Raw genomic sequence first — 14,835 nt, 5'->3', positions numbered from 1 at the left:
GTCGTATTTAATATTATACAATGCTATGTTTTGTAATATTGAATAGATATTTTATTTCAGGCTGAAACTAGAGGATTTTGCGGGGGATTTTCTAGTATACAAGGGTCATGCTGAACCGGACGAGAAAACTTGTTGAGTTGGCCAGAAGAAAGGCGGAGGATGAGGAAAACGAACGCAGTGAGAAAACAACATCGACTCCCGAGCTCTTGAGACCAACTCAAATCAATATTTTAGAAGATGCACTAAGCCCTGAGGATGTGGAGCATCTGATAAACAACGCCGAAATTATTTTTGAAGACAATACTTCTATATATTATGAATGTTTGAATCAACCTAACGTGAACGACAGCAGCGAAGTAGACCTAATTAGTACGAGTAACGAAGATCCGCCTAATGATATTCCATTCCAAGTTACACAAAACAATCTTGATTTGAATATTGCTATGATTTTTCAATCTCAAGAAACTGTTGAAGATATTAGCGCATTAGTTGAAAAACCACATGTTGATTATAAAACACTTGAAACTGCAGAAGAAATAAACAATAACGAAACGATAAAAAGCACTGAACAGTACCAGCCGCAAGAAGATTCTGATAATAGTAGTTATGAAGATACCAGTGACCATAGTGATGAAGGAAATAAAGATAAGAAAAGAAAAGTAGTCAAAAGAGAAAACAAAAGACACATGAATAAGAATTTACGAATGAGCGGACAAAATTATTTGGGATTCAGGAAACCTAAGAACCAAAATAACACATTTCACGATACACCTAGGGAAGAAAGGCGCCTTAAACCTCGTTGTAACTGCAAAAAAGTGATTAGGAGAAAGTGCCAGGAAGTTTCTGAGCAAAACAGAGAGAAAATCTTCTCAAAATTTTGGTCGCAAATGAATTGGGATCAACGCAGGACTTTTGTAGCAAATACCGTCAGAATAGGCGAGAGAAGAAGGCATATATTGAGTCAGAATCTAGGCGATCAATCACATTACACTATAACTTGGTCGTGGTCTTGCCTGTATGCAAGAAAATGTATTTGAATACACTATCTTTAGGGGAATGGTCTGTAAGATCTTGGGCTATGAAGGCAGAAGAAGGTATTAGTTCCAGTACAGAGTTAGAGGCGGCCTCAAGACCAAAACGTAGGGACATTTTTGAGAAAGACAGAGACTTTCTAAAATTGTTTTTGACCGAATTGAATAAATTGCCATCTCACTATTGTCGAAAGACTACAGACAGATTGTATTTGGAGCAAATATTTCAATCATGGGTTGACGTGTACAAGATTTACGAGAAACGTTGCGAGGATGAAAACTATAAAGTTCTTTCTCTAAAATTATTCAAGAATGTGGCAAACCAGATGAAGATTTCTCTGTTCCAACCTCGCAAAGATCAATGCGACATTTGTTTTATGTATAAAAATGGCAATGTCGAAAAAGAAAATTATGACAAACATATTTCGAAGAAAAATTTGGCAAGATTAGAAAAAGAAAAAGACAAGGAGAAGGCACTGAAAGGAGAATGTCATGTGATAACCATGGATGTTCAAGCAGTGAAGTTGTCGCCACAGATACCTGCAAGCGCACTTTATTATAAGACGAAACTGTGCTGCCACAATTTTACTTTGTATAACTTAGCTACAAAAAGAGTTGTTTGCTACTGGTTCAACGAGACTGAAGCAGACGGCCAAGCTTCAACCTATGCTTCTTTTTTGCTAGAGTATCTAGAGGTGGAATTCCTGAAAAATGACAAGTTGCCTATCATCATATATTCGGACGGATACACTGCCCAAAATAGAAATGCAATACTTTCTAATGCTTTACTCTACCTAGCGGACAAATTCACAGTATCAATTGTTCAAAAATTTCTTGAGAAAGGACACACTCAAATGGAGTGTGACTCAGTTCACAGTGTTATAGAAAAACGATTGAAAAACAAAGAAATTTACTTACCTAGTGATTACTTGAAAATAACCAAGGAGGCTAGACGAGCACAGCCATATGAAGCAAGAAATAGAAACTTTGACTTTTTCAAAAACTTTGGAGAAAAAAGTTTGATGAAGTATATATCTATTAGACCTACAAGGACGAGTGACTCTAATTATCTAGTTACCGATATTCGCGCACTCCAGTATAAAGAAGGAAAAATTTTCTACAAAGTCGACTTTGGCGAAGATTTTCAGGAAATTCCAATCCGGCCGAGTAAAGTTGACTTCGAATCTATCATGTTTCCTCGTCTATACAGCTCCAGGAATCCAATAACAAAAACTAAATTCGACCATCTCCAGGCAATAAAAAATTGTCTTCCGCGTGACTGTTGGGAATTTTACGATTGTTTACCATACAGTACCAAAGAAAAATAGAGCAATTCTAAGAAAGAGAAATAGTACATTGTAAGAAAAGTGATAGATTTGATCTCTTCATAATTCTATTTTATATTTAGTTGCTTTTAGTATACCTGCAGTCCTAAAAAAATAATTATGATTTTAGGCTTTCAATGTTACAGTAGAACCAGGTCGCCTGGTGACTGCTTGAGCATCATGTAACCACGTTTTCTAAGAAATTTTCCCAATTTTAAGTGTTTAATCATACGGTAAATCGGGTTACCAGGTGGCTAAGTGTTTGTAGATCATCATGTGACTGGTTATTACGTTGGATGTTCATATTAATTTTAATTATAAGAAAATATTGCAAGTACATTCTTCAGTGTATTAAAGTTGTTTCATATAAATATTTCAAGATTGACATTAACTCGTAAGTGAATTTTCAGCAAAAGCATTACCACGTAACTACCCTCATTTATCTAAAAGTCAAAACTACTATGAAAATTAATTGCTCATTCCGTTTTTCCAACAAAAAGTAATCCTAATTCACGAGATAATTAATACAACACGTCTTGAATGTGAAGCTGTACGGTTTTTTGGCTCTCCTTTAAAATCATCACATTGTCACTTACGAGTTCCTGCGTTTCCGACGTCGATATTTTGAATTTATTTGTATTATTTTCTCACTTTTGAAAATGCATGCAACACAAAGTGTTCCTCTTAAATGACAAAGATTGTCACATGTGTGAATAGTTTAGTGAAAGAGCGCATGCGCTAGTTTATTTTCTTCTATTTCATTCTATTGCTATCACATATCATTCATCAGACCTAATTAATCATTATCATGGGCTCTATGCCGCTATTGATTCCTGAAGATGGTTCACCACTTGTTGATATCGATCACACTGATTTTGAAAATATTCCAGTATTACATTTATCGAGTCAAGATTCGATAAATGATTTTGATATTAACGACTTCGTTAACTTTGCAGATATGTCGGAACCAAATGAGCAAATTGTTATTGAAAATCCAATCGTTTCGCAATTATCACCACTCAAACACCCTTCATCTACCCTTCCTCTTGGGGTTGATAAGAAATCTAGAACAATCAAGAGGAAGGTTACTAATGCATCTTCATCGATTGTCACTGACTTCAAAAAAAAGAAACAATCCAAAAGTGGTGTGCGAAGGGTGATATCAAAGCTGAATCGCTATCTTCTTTCAGTCCCACATCGGTTTGGAGAAATGAAAAAGAATGCAAAATGCCGCCGTGTAAAGGCACAGATGCTATTGCTGAACTTGAAAAGAGTGAGCGAGCTATTAATATTAATAAGGAAACTCTTCAAGCATTAGATGCCAAGATTGCATAGGCGAATGTTGAATTGGCTAAAATGCGTAAAGATGCAGATGAACTCCGTTCAAAAATTGTTAAAGATAATCAATTCAATCAATGTTGGAGAATGCAAGCTCAGGCAGAGCTTGAGGAGTCGACTAAACTTTCTGAATAACTATTAATACGATAAAAAGAAAATGAGAATATAGAAACAAATTGTAGTGTAAATTTCCTTTTTTATTCCAAGATTTTTCACAATCTTATTTCAATTTCAATGTTTAATGGTAAAATTTTGAAATCACTTGTACATACTAGTTTTGGTCTTCATGTTTTTGGAGATCCACAGTTTGATCTGTGGCACAGTTCGCTTCCTCAAATCTTCACATTTACTGACACCATCTAAAATCTCATAATTTGATGTCAGTGTCCCTTCTAATAAATGACGAGAAAAAAATTTCCTTGCAGCTTGTCTCTCTGGTGTATTCCACGTTCTCTTAACAGCAGCTTGACCAGAGGAGAGGGCTGCGACGAATTGTCAAAAATAAAATATAAATTTGAAAGAATAAAAAATGAAATGGTTGAAGATAAGCTAATTGTAATGAAAGTACTATAAATGAAAAAGAGCTATTAATTACGGTATTTCATTCAACATTTACATCAGGCTCAGATACTATCTTGAAACGTGAATATGAAACAGAAATTCACCAAATTTTTATTGGGAACAAATCAAGTACAAAATCGATTTTGTCAGTTTTCTGAACTTAATGACAAATCTATATTATTAATGAAAATTATTTTGTATTATAAACTGTAATGGTGATAGCTTGTGTGAAGAAAATGAATATAATATTATGAATAGACTGGACTAATAACTCGATGGATTTCAGTAATCACTATATACCTATAATCTTCGTCGTTTGCCATCTGGTGCCTTTCCTAAATCTGAATCATCACTGAAGTTACTACCATCACAGCTTGAGTTACATTCAGACCCACTTTCCTTTTCCATAGTGGTTATTCTGGTAATTTTGGATGGTCCAGGGGTAGGAGAGTAGTACAGCGGTGTAGTTGGAGTGCTCGATATTACAGAAGTACCTGGGACAGGAGCTTTAGGTAATGACATAGGAGTGCTGCGACAGCCATCTGAATCATCACCAGAAGTAGGAGAACATTGAGCAGCTAATAAAACTTTGCTAACGCTGATTATATCACGTTCTAAAACAGGTTGCCTATAATTTTATCTGTGTATCTTTTCCGCATGACCCAAGTATCCTTGCAGAAGGTGTGTTACGTTTCAATTCAGCACTAGATCAAAACTGCTCCTATGTGACCTTTCAAAACACTACTTTACCTTTTAAGATCTTTATTCAAAGGATATTAACAATGTAATTCAGTTACAAGTTGATTTTATTCATTTAACATCATAGTAATGGGAAACTTCCGTTCCATAGAAAACTATACCTGAAATGTACAAGAATATATGTATGCTCCCTGACTAACTGCTTTGACCAGTACTTACACATTCTCCTATTGCCAATCGACGTTGGAGATCCCAACTTCCTCGCTAGGTTGAAATAGTTGTTATTGTTTGTTTCTCAGTTTTCTTCACCTATCATTTTTTTCTGCCGTTGTCTGCCTTATTCCCTATACCTTTCCAAGAATATTTCTTGCATAGATTGTTATTCATACTTCCAGAAGGTTTACTTACATATTAGAGCCATATCGCCTGAAAAACAATATTAGTTAGCTCTGAGTTTCTGAATACTGTTTGATATTTTCGGTAAATATTCTGCATAATATGAATGTTCAAATATTTGTACTGAATGGAAAAGATGTGACGACTTACCTTATATGTTTAAGGTTAAGAGACAGCTGTTGGTTGACATCCGCCGAACTTTCGTAGTGTCGTTCCGACGACCTACACCGAACTAGTTCTACAGTTGTTCACGGGTGAGGGATTGATCGGGTACTCAAGTTGTCAAGGGTTGTTTTAGGGTTGCATTGCTTTGAGAAGGAGTTTTGATGGGGCATGGACTTGTTGATGATGTCTCGAGTGGCTGTGGAGGAATTGATAGATTTATGATGTTGTGCACAGCGCCCCCTTGGTGCTTGTAGGGTAGGTTGGACGCACTGTGGCAACAACTGGTTAGCTGTCAGATGTGGCAGTCTCTTTGATTTCGGGGGTGACCTTCGATGAGCTTGGTTCGGAGTTCAAGCGTACCATCAGACTGATTGTAGGATATATATGGTTGTATTTGTGCCATCCTTCACGGGGATTATTTCTACAAGTCAGGATTGTATAGTGGAAGACTGATTGGTCATTTTGGTGTGGATATTTGCAGTCTGAAACTTAATCTCTTTTGAGGATTTGTGGTGGCTACCGAACTCGTGCCAGGTGGAAGGATTTCCGAAATTAGGTATGTCTGAATCACTGTCGCATCTCTCATGTGGTCTTAGCTATGATATCACCTCTTCAATTCTACAACCTTCGTTTCTCGTCTCTAGATTCATAAGAAACAGAAGGCCCTTAGTCACTCATCAAGTCCCAGTAGGACTTCCGTGCAGAGCACCGCACACGAAGAAACGTATAGAAAACCCCTTGGCCAGGGTAAGAATTTCACCATTAAATGTGTTTTTAATGATTTTAGTAATTTTTGACTCCATCGTTGTAATTCAACTGGATATTAGTTTTCAAGAGAGGTTTCAACACCCATTCAATTGTCTTGATTTTTTTTACGGGTTATATGATTATACAGGGCACCCAAAAATATACTCTTGTTATCTTGCTACTTTGCTTAATGAAAATATACCAGTTGTATCGATTAGTCAACTAGACCCTATTGAATGGGGGTTGAATCTCACCTTTTTTTATCTGATTCTTATTGAGAATTTTCTTCCGAAGGGTTTTCTTCTTCTTCTTTTTTTTATTTATCTTTCTGGGTCTTATTTGGTGATCCATTACTGGTCCAGCTAGTTGTGCCCTACAGGGTGATCGATCTTGGTGGTGCTACAGGGTGATCCATCTCCGCCGTACTACAGGGTGATCCACCTCCCTCGAACTACGGGTTAGCCTAACACCATATACCGGGTGGCCGAAAAGGAGCACGCAAGTTATAATTGATTTATTTGAATATTGGTGACATACTGAGTTATTTAAATAATTGTTTGCCTTTATGTTTATTGATACTTGTTTGATATAGTGTTTGTTTATTTATACCTGATTGATATAGTGATGCATTTGTGAAACGGAAATTGAGGTATTTTCTTCCTTTCACGATTGCTTGTTGACACCGATCTACGCCTGAGCTCACGCGACGCAAACAAGTTTGTCTTACCTTCCAATACTAGTATTTACGATTTCACCTAGTCAATTTTCGTGGTAGTTTTACTCGACGTATTGTAGTTTTCTTTTGAGCGTCGTTACTACCGTAATTTATGGCTGATTGAATTCGTGGTTATATACACCGCGCTCTTGTATTGACATTTGAACATCGCGTAGTAGTGTGAATATCGCATTGTTGTCTTAGAAGCTTTTTTGGTTAATCCATGTAAGTTAGGATTACTGAATAAACCATATTGGGGATCTTTATCTTTTATTTCCAATATTAATTGGTAAGTTATTGATATCGTGAGTTACTTAGGGTATCTGGAGGATTAAATTTACCTGGCGCCCATTAATATCTATTTGAAATTTGCTAAGTTGTTTAACCGGTGTACAGGTGTAAGTCTTCGTTGTCCAACTTGAGTGACATGGACTTAGTGACAACATGTTTTCGAAGTATGGTAGCTCGAAGTGACTTTGAATTAGTTGCTCCGCATTCCTCTGAATAGTGCCTCATCAATGATGTAGCAGACACAGGCCTGTAGACAAGTTTTTCGTTTGAAACACTACGCCAAGGCAATGCACATATGTAAGGATTTCTATCATCAATTCCGGCCTCTTTTCGGTATTTCAATAATAATTTAACACATTCATGCATTGAATTATGTAAGAGTACCGGAACTCCTCTTGCCAATTTTCCCCTGATGACAAATCTTACATATTCCCTCACATATATCTTGTCGTTTTCAGACAATTTTTTATATGTATCCGTATTTTCCTCAATTCTTGCCAAGCTGTCTAAATCTGAAATGAGACTTCGTTCGAGCTCTCCAGGTCGCCTTCGATTAAAAATCAATATGATAATCAAAATAAAATTAGCCAAGTTCCTCCAAGTATTTACATTGAACTTTTTCATCAAAGCCTCATAATAATGATTTCTCTTTGTCATTACATAAGAGTTCAATTTCTTGATATCCTCCATTGAGGGCAAAATCGATAATTTTTTCCTCTTATGTTTTAACAAACTCTCACATGCAGTTTTATTGACATGTGCCGGAAGCGCTGTTTTCAACAGGTGTAACAAATTTTTGGAATCCTTCTGTCCTTCCATGTCCCCATTTTTGATACATTCCGAAATATGTAATTGGATCATATATTTTAGAGATGTACCAACTTCGGTTGGTAAAGAGGGTTTATTATAACTCCCTGTGTTTTCATCATAATCTCCCAAGGTGTTAATGACTTCAATAATATAGTCAAACATCTGGGGCTTCAAAATGTCTTCGAAATGACGCATAAAAGAATTTGTTTCTTTAATCATTGACAAAACCCTTGCCATTCTTATCATACGATTTCATCTCATAGGATAATTATGCTGTGATCTGTACTTACAAGCCATTTCATTACCATAAAGAATAATGAGGTTGTCAAATCGTATGATCTCTTTAATAGCACCATCTCTAAAACCAGGGAATAAGAAATATTTAACAACTTCGTTGGCCCTTTTATGAATATTTTCTGAAATGGCTCTAGGTTTGAACAACACGCCTTTGTTCAAGTTGGAAGGGTTTTTCGTACAATTTTTTTGTAAATGTTTCCTTAATGAATGTTTTTTGACGATTATTGGCAGCAAGTACATGCTATGTACTGAGATATATCAGGTTTATCAAAATATTTAGAAACTCTAGCAGGGACAATATTTTCACCTTCTTAGAAAGCAGATAAATTACCGTCTCGTCTGATTTGTGGAAGTTTTTCTTGTTTTTTAGGGTTTTCATCGGCCATTGCAATGTACTCCTTATCCTCAGGTTCATTTCTGTGCATGGACAAGATGTGGCGTTTAACATTAGTCTTGGACTGCTTGCAGAATTTGCAGGTATTAGAGGAGAGTTACCGAAATGGTGTCGTCTCCTAAATCGTACTACATTAATTTTAATACGAAATAGAGTGACTACAGCGTTCGTGCGGTGCTACCAGCAAGTACTGCTTGATTGTAGTATCGAGACTAAGTTTGAGGCGTGTGCGGTTACTCTTTAAGATGTTGTGAAAGATTTCCTGTTTTGGAGCTAGTTGATAGTGTTTTGAAAACTTTTTCGTAAGAACGTAGTGACTGCCAAGGTACGTACTGATATTATTCATTAATAATTTGTAAAACTAACACTAATATTGAATGTTTTATTCAGCCGTTTTATGCTTCCACGAGTGTGATATTAGAAATAAGATAATGTTTTCGGAGAATCCCAGTTGCCTTAATCGTACCTCTAATGGTTTCTCAAATTGTACCGGTACGATTTTGGAGTCCATTGAATACCATGATAGATATTCGCATTTTTTGTCTGTGAATAGTGATATATTGCTGGGATTAGTTAGTTTTTTTAAATAAAGTGGCGTACTTGATTGTAACACAATTTTAGTGTATCAGAATTTCAAAACGAAAGTATGGAACGTGGGATGAAGATGATATGAAAAGAGCTCTAGCTGCTTATAGGAACGGAGATATGGATTTTAATCAATACCGACACTTAAGCGTCATTTAGACAGTAAAAATATAAAGGCCAATGAAGGTACCAAAGCTATGGGACGTCACCTTACATTACCACCCGATGCAGAGAAACAGCTTGTAGACCATCTAAAAAAACTAGAAGCGTGTTTCTTTGGGCTCGCAATAACGGACGAGCGTAGACTCGCATTTCAAATTGTTGTTAGAAATGGTATCCCTCGCGCATTTAATGAGGAGAAACAGATCGCTGGTAAAAAATGGTATCACAACTTCATGAAACGTCACAAGGACATCTCCCTTCGTGAGCCTCAGGCTACATCCTTGGCAAGGGCACAAGGGTTTTCTAAAGACAATGTCAAAGAATTCTTTGACATATTGAAAAATATTATTGATGAAAATAAAATTGATGTGACTACTATTTTTAACATTGACGAGACAGGCGTAAGCACCGTACAAAACAAATGTCAGAAGGTGATAGCTGAGAAGGGGAAACGTGCTGTAGGGTCGATATCTAGTGGAGAAAGAGATGTCAATACAACTGTTGTGTGCTGTTCAAATGCAGCAGGTATGTATATTCCACCCCTGATTATTTTCAAAAGAATGAGGATGTGTAATGAATTGATGGTTGGAGCTCCACCTGTAAGTTTAGTTGATGTGTCAGAGAACGGATGGATAAAATCAGATCTGTTCGTAAAGTGGCTTCGTCACTTCATTGATATTGTAAAGCCAAACAAAGAAAGAAACGTTCTTCTCCTTCTTGATGGCCATTCTACTCATTGTAAACAGGTCATTTTTCAATCCTTTCGAAAGTTACTTTGCCCAAGCGGTAGAAAACTGGCTGCGAACAAATCCTGGCTTGAGAGTCACTCGATACCAGATTTCACAATTAGTAACTGAAGCATATGGTAAGGCTGCGACGATTAAGAATTCGTGTAACGGATTCAAATGTAGTGGTGTGTGGCCCGTTGACTCCTCCATCTTTGAAGAGTCAGACTTTTTGCCAGCAGAATATCCTCAACACTTTAGATCAGAATCGAGAAGATAGTGAATGTTTTGATCAAGAGAAAACTTGCTTGGGTGAAAAGACTCTTGATATTGAAGTAACCTCACCTAACAGGCCAACAAGTTTAATTTCAAAACTGAGTGTTTCGATCGAAGAAATGTCTCCACTTCCAAAACCACCCAAAAAGAGAAATGGATCTAAACTCAGATCTAATTCAAAAGTGCAAAAAGCAGTTATATTAACCAGTAGCCCCTACAAAAATGAAATTGAAGTATGTCACGAGCTGAAATTTGCTAAAGAGAAGGTCAAAGAGCTCCAGATGAAAATACGGCCTTTATCTCAAGAGATGAAAGTGACCGAGACACCGATAAGAAAAAAACAAAAGAAGGCTGTCGTTTCAAAAACAGATCCAAATCTACATTTCTTAAACCAAGCTGGAACTTCTGCCCAGAGTGACATCATCATTGAAATCGAACCTGAAGATTGGTTTTGCTCGGTTTGTGAGGAGAATTCAATCGAGGACATGGTGCAGTGCAGGCTTTGTGATAAATGGGTTCACGAAAGTTGTGTCGGCTCAAAGGCAAAAATCAAGAAATTTTTTTGCTCAAATTGTATCTAGCTCTTAATAAAACACAGACTAAGAGAAACACTTTGTATCTAAAAAGTATAAAAAAACTGCATTGAATAAAAGTTTCTTCAACCATTCTTGCCATTTCATTGTTTCATTCACTTCATTTTTAACTTTATCCAAAGTGGTACGATTTAGAAAGTTGGAGGTACGATTTGGGCAACTGATTTCCTAAATAGTACCGATTGCATCGCTTTACAAAAAGTGATTCACCATATCACTATATCAGATACTAAAATTTAGATTTACTTGTCTAAATAACCAATACTTCTTAGGGTTACGGTACTTTTGCACAGGTTCTCCCTATAAGGTGTAAAAAAAAAATGTAAAAGAGGTACGATTTAGGCAACTTTCCTCTAGGTTTTTTGCAGATTCTGTAACAAAATATCTCTACATTCAGGGTCTCAATTTCATATTACCACTATTGCTACCACTATTGCTATTTCTTTGTTGAATTTTACAAAGTATCTATTAAAGGCTTCTAAGCATATATCGAATTAAACATAAATAAGTATCGGGAACAAAATGATAAAAATACTAGAGAAAATGAACAAGATTTATTTGTTGAATACTTCCCTAATTCCTTAATAACTCGTCTAGAAAACAAACCAAATAAAATTTTTGACAACCATCAGATTATTTCGTCATAAAACAAAGTTCTGCTTTTATAAAATAATAAGGGTTTCCATTGAACACAAATGAACTCGTTATGCACTGTTGTGGTGAGGAATATTGCTTTAGTTCTATCTCAATACCAAACCGTTATTTTTAACACATCAACATGTGTTTCAATCACCAAGTGATCATCTTCAAGCGGAAGATTAAACAAACATTACATCGGTAACACTATCTTAGTAATCATTTTAAAAATATGTTCATCATGTTACTGTATACTTCCATGAGGACATTGTTAAATTGTGTGAAAAGTAATAGCTTCGCTTATAAGCAGATTCATTCACTAAAGTGGGATTATCATCAATAATTTCTGATACGGATTCTTCAGCAATTGTTCAAAGCATGGATATAGATGACTGACTCCTTGATGAAGAAGGCAGACCCATGGCGTTGGAGGACGTTGAAAGAAGAATGTTATTTGTAGCAGGCAGGCTGTCAATTGTGGGAGGTGATCTGTCATTTGTGGGAGGCAAGCAGTCAACTGTGGGAAGAGAACAGTCAACTGTGGGAAGAAAACAGTCAACTGTGGGAAGACAACAGTCATTTGAGGGAGGAAGGCTCTTGATAGGAGGCAGACTTTCAGGCATAAGAGGCAGACTGTCAGATGCAGAAGACAAACAGTTACATAACTGCAGACAAGCAATTGCCCACGGAGGGCAAATCATTGGACTTGGAAAGAATTGGTGAAACAGTACTTGAAATTAAACCGGAATGATGAATACGACTGATCCCCTCTACGCCTTCCACCTCAATAGGTACATTTTGGAAAATACGTCTCGGTTTCATTTCCTTCTGTACAGATCTGTCCTCTAACGAATCAGTAATCCGTTCTGTTTTTTTTCTCTACCCTTTGGAGTTTTCAACTCTGCTTCATTTGGGTTGCCAATGTTCAAATTTTTTTCCCACAGCAAAATTATACGATGGAAAAAAACAACGACGTAAAAAAAACAACAAAGTCGCAAAAAATAAACGACGAAGCCAAAAACAACCCAAAAGATTATACTTCATCAACCAACCCTGAAAAAAAAGAAAAAAATAACTATTTTTCACAACGTTCAATAGACAGTAAATTTTTTTTCTATCCCAGTAACTTTAAATCTATTGATTTTTATCTTTAAAAATTACACCAAACAGGGAAAAGTATTGAAATGAATTATAGTTCAAAAATATAAAAAAATAGCAAGTGATGCGAAAAATGGAAAATATTTTTAAGTATATAATTCGTCTAAAATAACAATTGACAATTTGACAATTTTCAAGCTAACATGTGACTTTGGCCATTTGCAAAAATGTTTTTCTCCATGTAGGTATTTCATAAATCTAGGCGTTAACTATTTAATTTTCCTACTTTGATTGTAGAATTTTAAATATTTAGCTGAAGATGAACCTATATAGGTTCGAAACATGTATTATTTGATAGTTTTACTCTTCTAATTTCTGAAGGCTACAAAGAATTGTGGATAAGACTTTGAGTTTTATTCTTCCCTCATCTACTTCATTTCGCTTACAGACATACTGGACTTTTACCATGAGATAATTGAGTTACTATCAAAGCAATTAATTTAATTGATCAACATCTAACTGTTTCATGGCGAAAAAAACCGTGGATAATTTCACTTCAATCCCTACCAATGGCCAAATTAAAGAATATTTGAATTCACAAATATATGCAGAGCAAACCATCGACTTCCTTCCGAACCTTCCATCTCGTAATTCATAATGGTTATCTAAATAATATGGACGGTACCATATTCAGACTTATCCTGTATACACTAACTTTTAAATTTACAATAATATGCAGAGTTAACCATCGACTTTCTTCCAAACCTTTCACCTCAAAATTCATAATGGGTACCTGGAGATTATGGGCGGTACCATATTCAGACTCACCCTGTACACACTAACTTTTGAATTCACAATAATATGCAGGATAAACCATCGACTTTCTTCCAAACCGTTCACCTCGAAATTCGTAATGGGTACCCGAAGAATATGGGAGGTACAATATTCAGACTTACCCTGTATGCACTAACTTTTAAATTTACAATAATATGCAGAGTAAACCATCAACTTTCTTCCGAACCTTTCACCTCAAAATTCATAATGTGTACCTGAAGAATATGGGCGGTACCATATTCAGACTTGACCTGAATACACTAACTTTTGAATTTACAATAATATGCAGAGTAAACCATCGACTTTCTTATAAACCGTTCATCTCGAAACTCATAATGGGTACCCGATGAATATGGGCGGTACCATATTCAGACTTACCCAGTATACACTAACTTTTGAATTTTCAATAATATGCAGAGTAAACCATCGACTTTCTTCCGAACCTTTCACCTCAAAATTCATAATGGGTACCTGAAGAATATGGGAGGTACCATATTCAGACTCACCCTGTATCCACTAACTTTTAAATTTACAATAATATGCAGAATAAACCATCGACTTTCTCCCGAACCTTCCACCTCAAAATTCATAATGGGTACCTGAAGAATATGGGCGGTACCATATTCAGACTTGACCTGAATATACTAACTTTTGAATTAACAATAATATGCAGAGTAACCCATTGTTTTTGGCGCCACTGGTCAGGAATGTTCGAAAATTTTGGCAGCCAGCTCTGACAGCCAAAAATCTTGTGTTTTTTGGTGAAGATTCGATCTTTTTTTTAGAACACAACATTGAAAGTATGGCAAGGTCAGATGATAATAAAGGCGAGATTTGGAAAGAAGGAGACCTCGATGCTGAAGATTGGTATTGTACAGCATTATGCAAAAAATTGCAACATTTTGATTAAATTTTCTTTAAGGTGTCTAGACTATCGATTGGAAAGGTGTTTTGTGGATAACTGTCCTATAATTCATTCCTATGAATACTGCAAGGAGTATATGAATACTTTAAGTTGTCAGAAGGGAAGGCAATGCAACTACATGCACGTTACAAAAACATAAAAGTTATTGTATCTGCGTGGAAACAAACAAATCCATAAAATAATTATACCAGAAGCTGTACGTTCACGACAGATCAATGGCATATGTAAACGC

At 36.0% G+C, this 14,835-nt stretch overlaps 2 long non-coding RNA genes across 2 annotated transcripts; both read right to left on the bottom strand.

Annotated features, from left to right (window-relative positions):
• Positions 1 to 304: 304 nt before the first annotated feature.
• Positions 305 to 948, bottom strand: LOC141483275 (uncharacterized). Its single transcript, XR_012465992.1, has 2 exons — positions 715 to 948; positions 305 to 362 (listed from the first exon to the last, which is right to left on the bottom strand). It is a non-coding gene; the product is annotated as an uncharacterized lncRNA (long non-coding RNA).
• Positions 949 to 5,000: 4,052 nt separating this feature from the next.
• LOC141483274 (uncharacterized) lies at positions 5,001 to 8,404 on the bottom strand. The gene is made up of 2 exons (XR_012465991.1): positions 5,174 to 8,404; positions 5,001 to 5,115 (listed from the first exon to the last, which is right to left on the bottom strand). It is a non-coding gene; the product is annotated as an uncharacterized lncRNA (long non-coding RNA).
• Positions 8,405 to 14,835: the final 6,431 nt, after the last annotated feature.

This window comes from Leptinotarsa decemlineata, unplaced genomic scaffold, assembly GCF_025532065.1.
Source record: "Leptinotarsa decemlineata unplaced genomic scaffold, Ldec_3_MD MMD2_tig00003192_RagTag_RagTag, whole genome shotgun sequence".
Taxonomy (NCBI): domain Eukaryota; kingdom Metazoa; phylum Arthropoda; class Insecta; order Coleoptera; family Chrysomelidae; genus Leptinotarsa; species Leptinotarsa decemlineata.
Note: the sequence above shows the minus strand (reverse complement) of the source record. Positions and strands in the feature narration are given on the sequence as shown.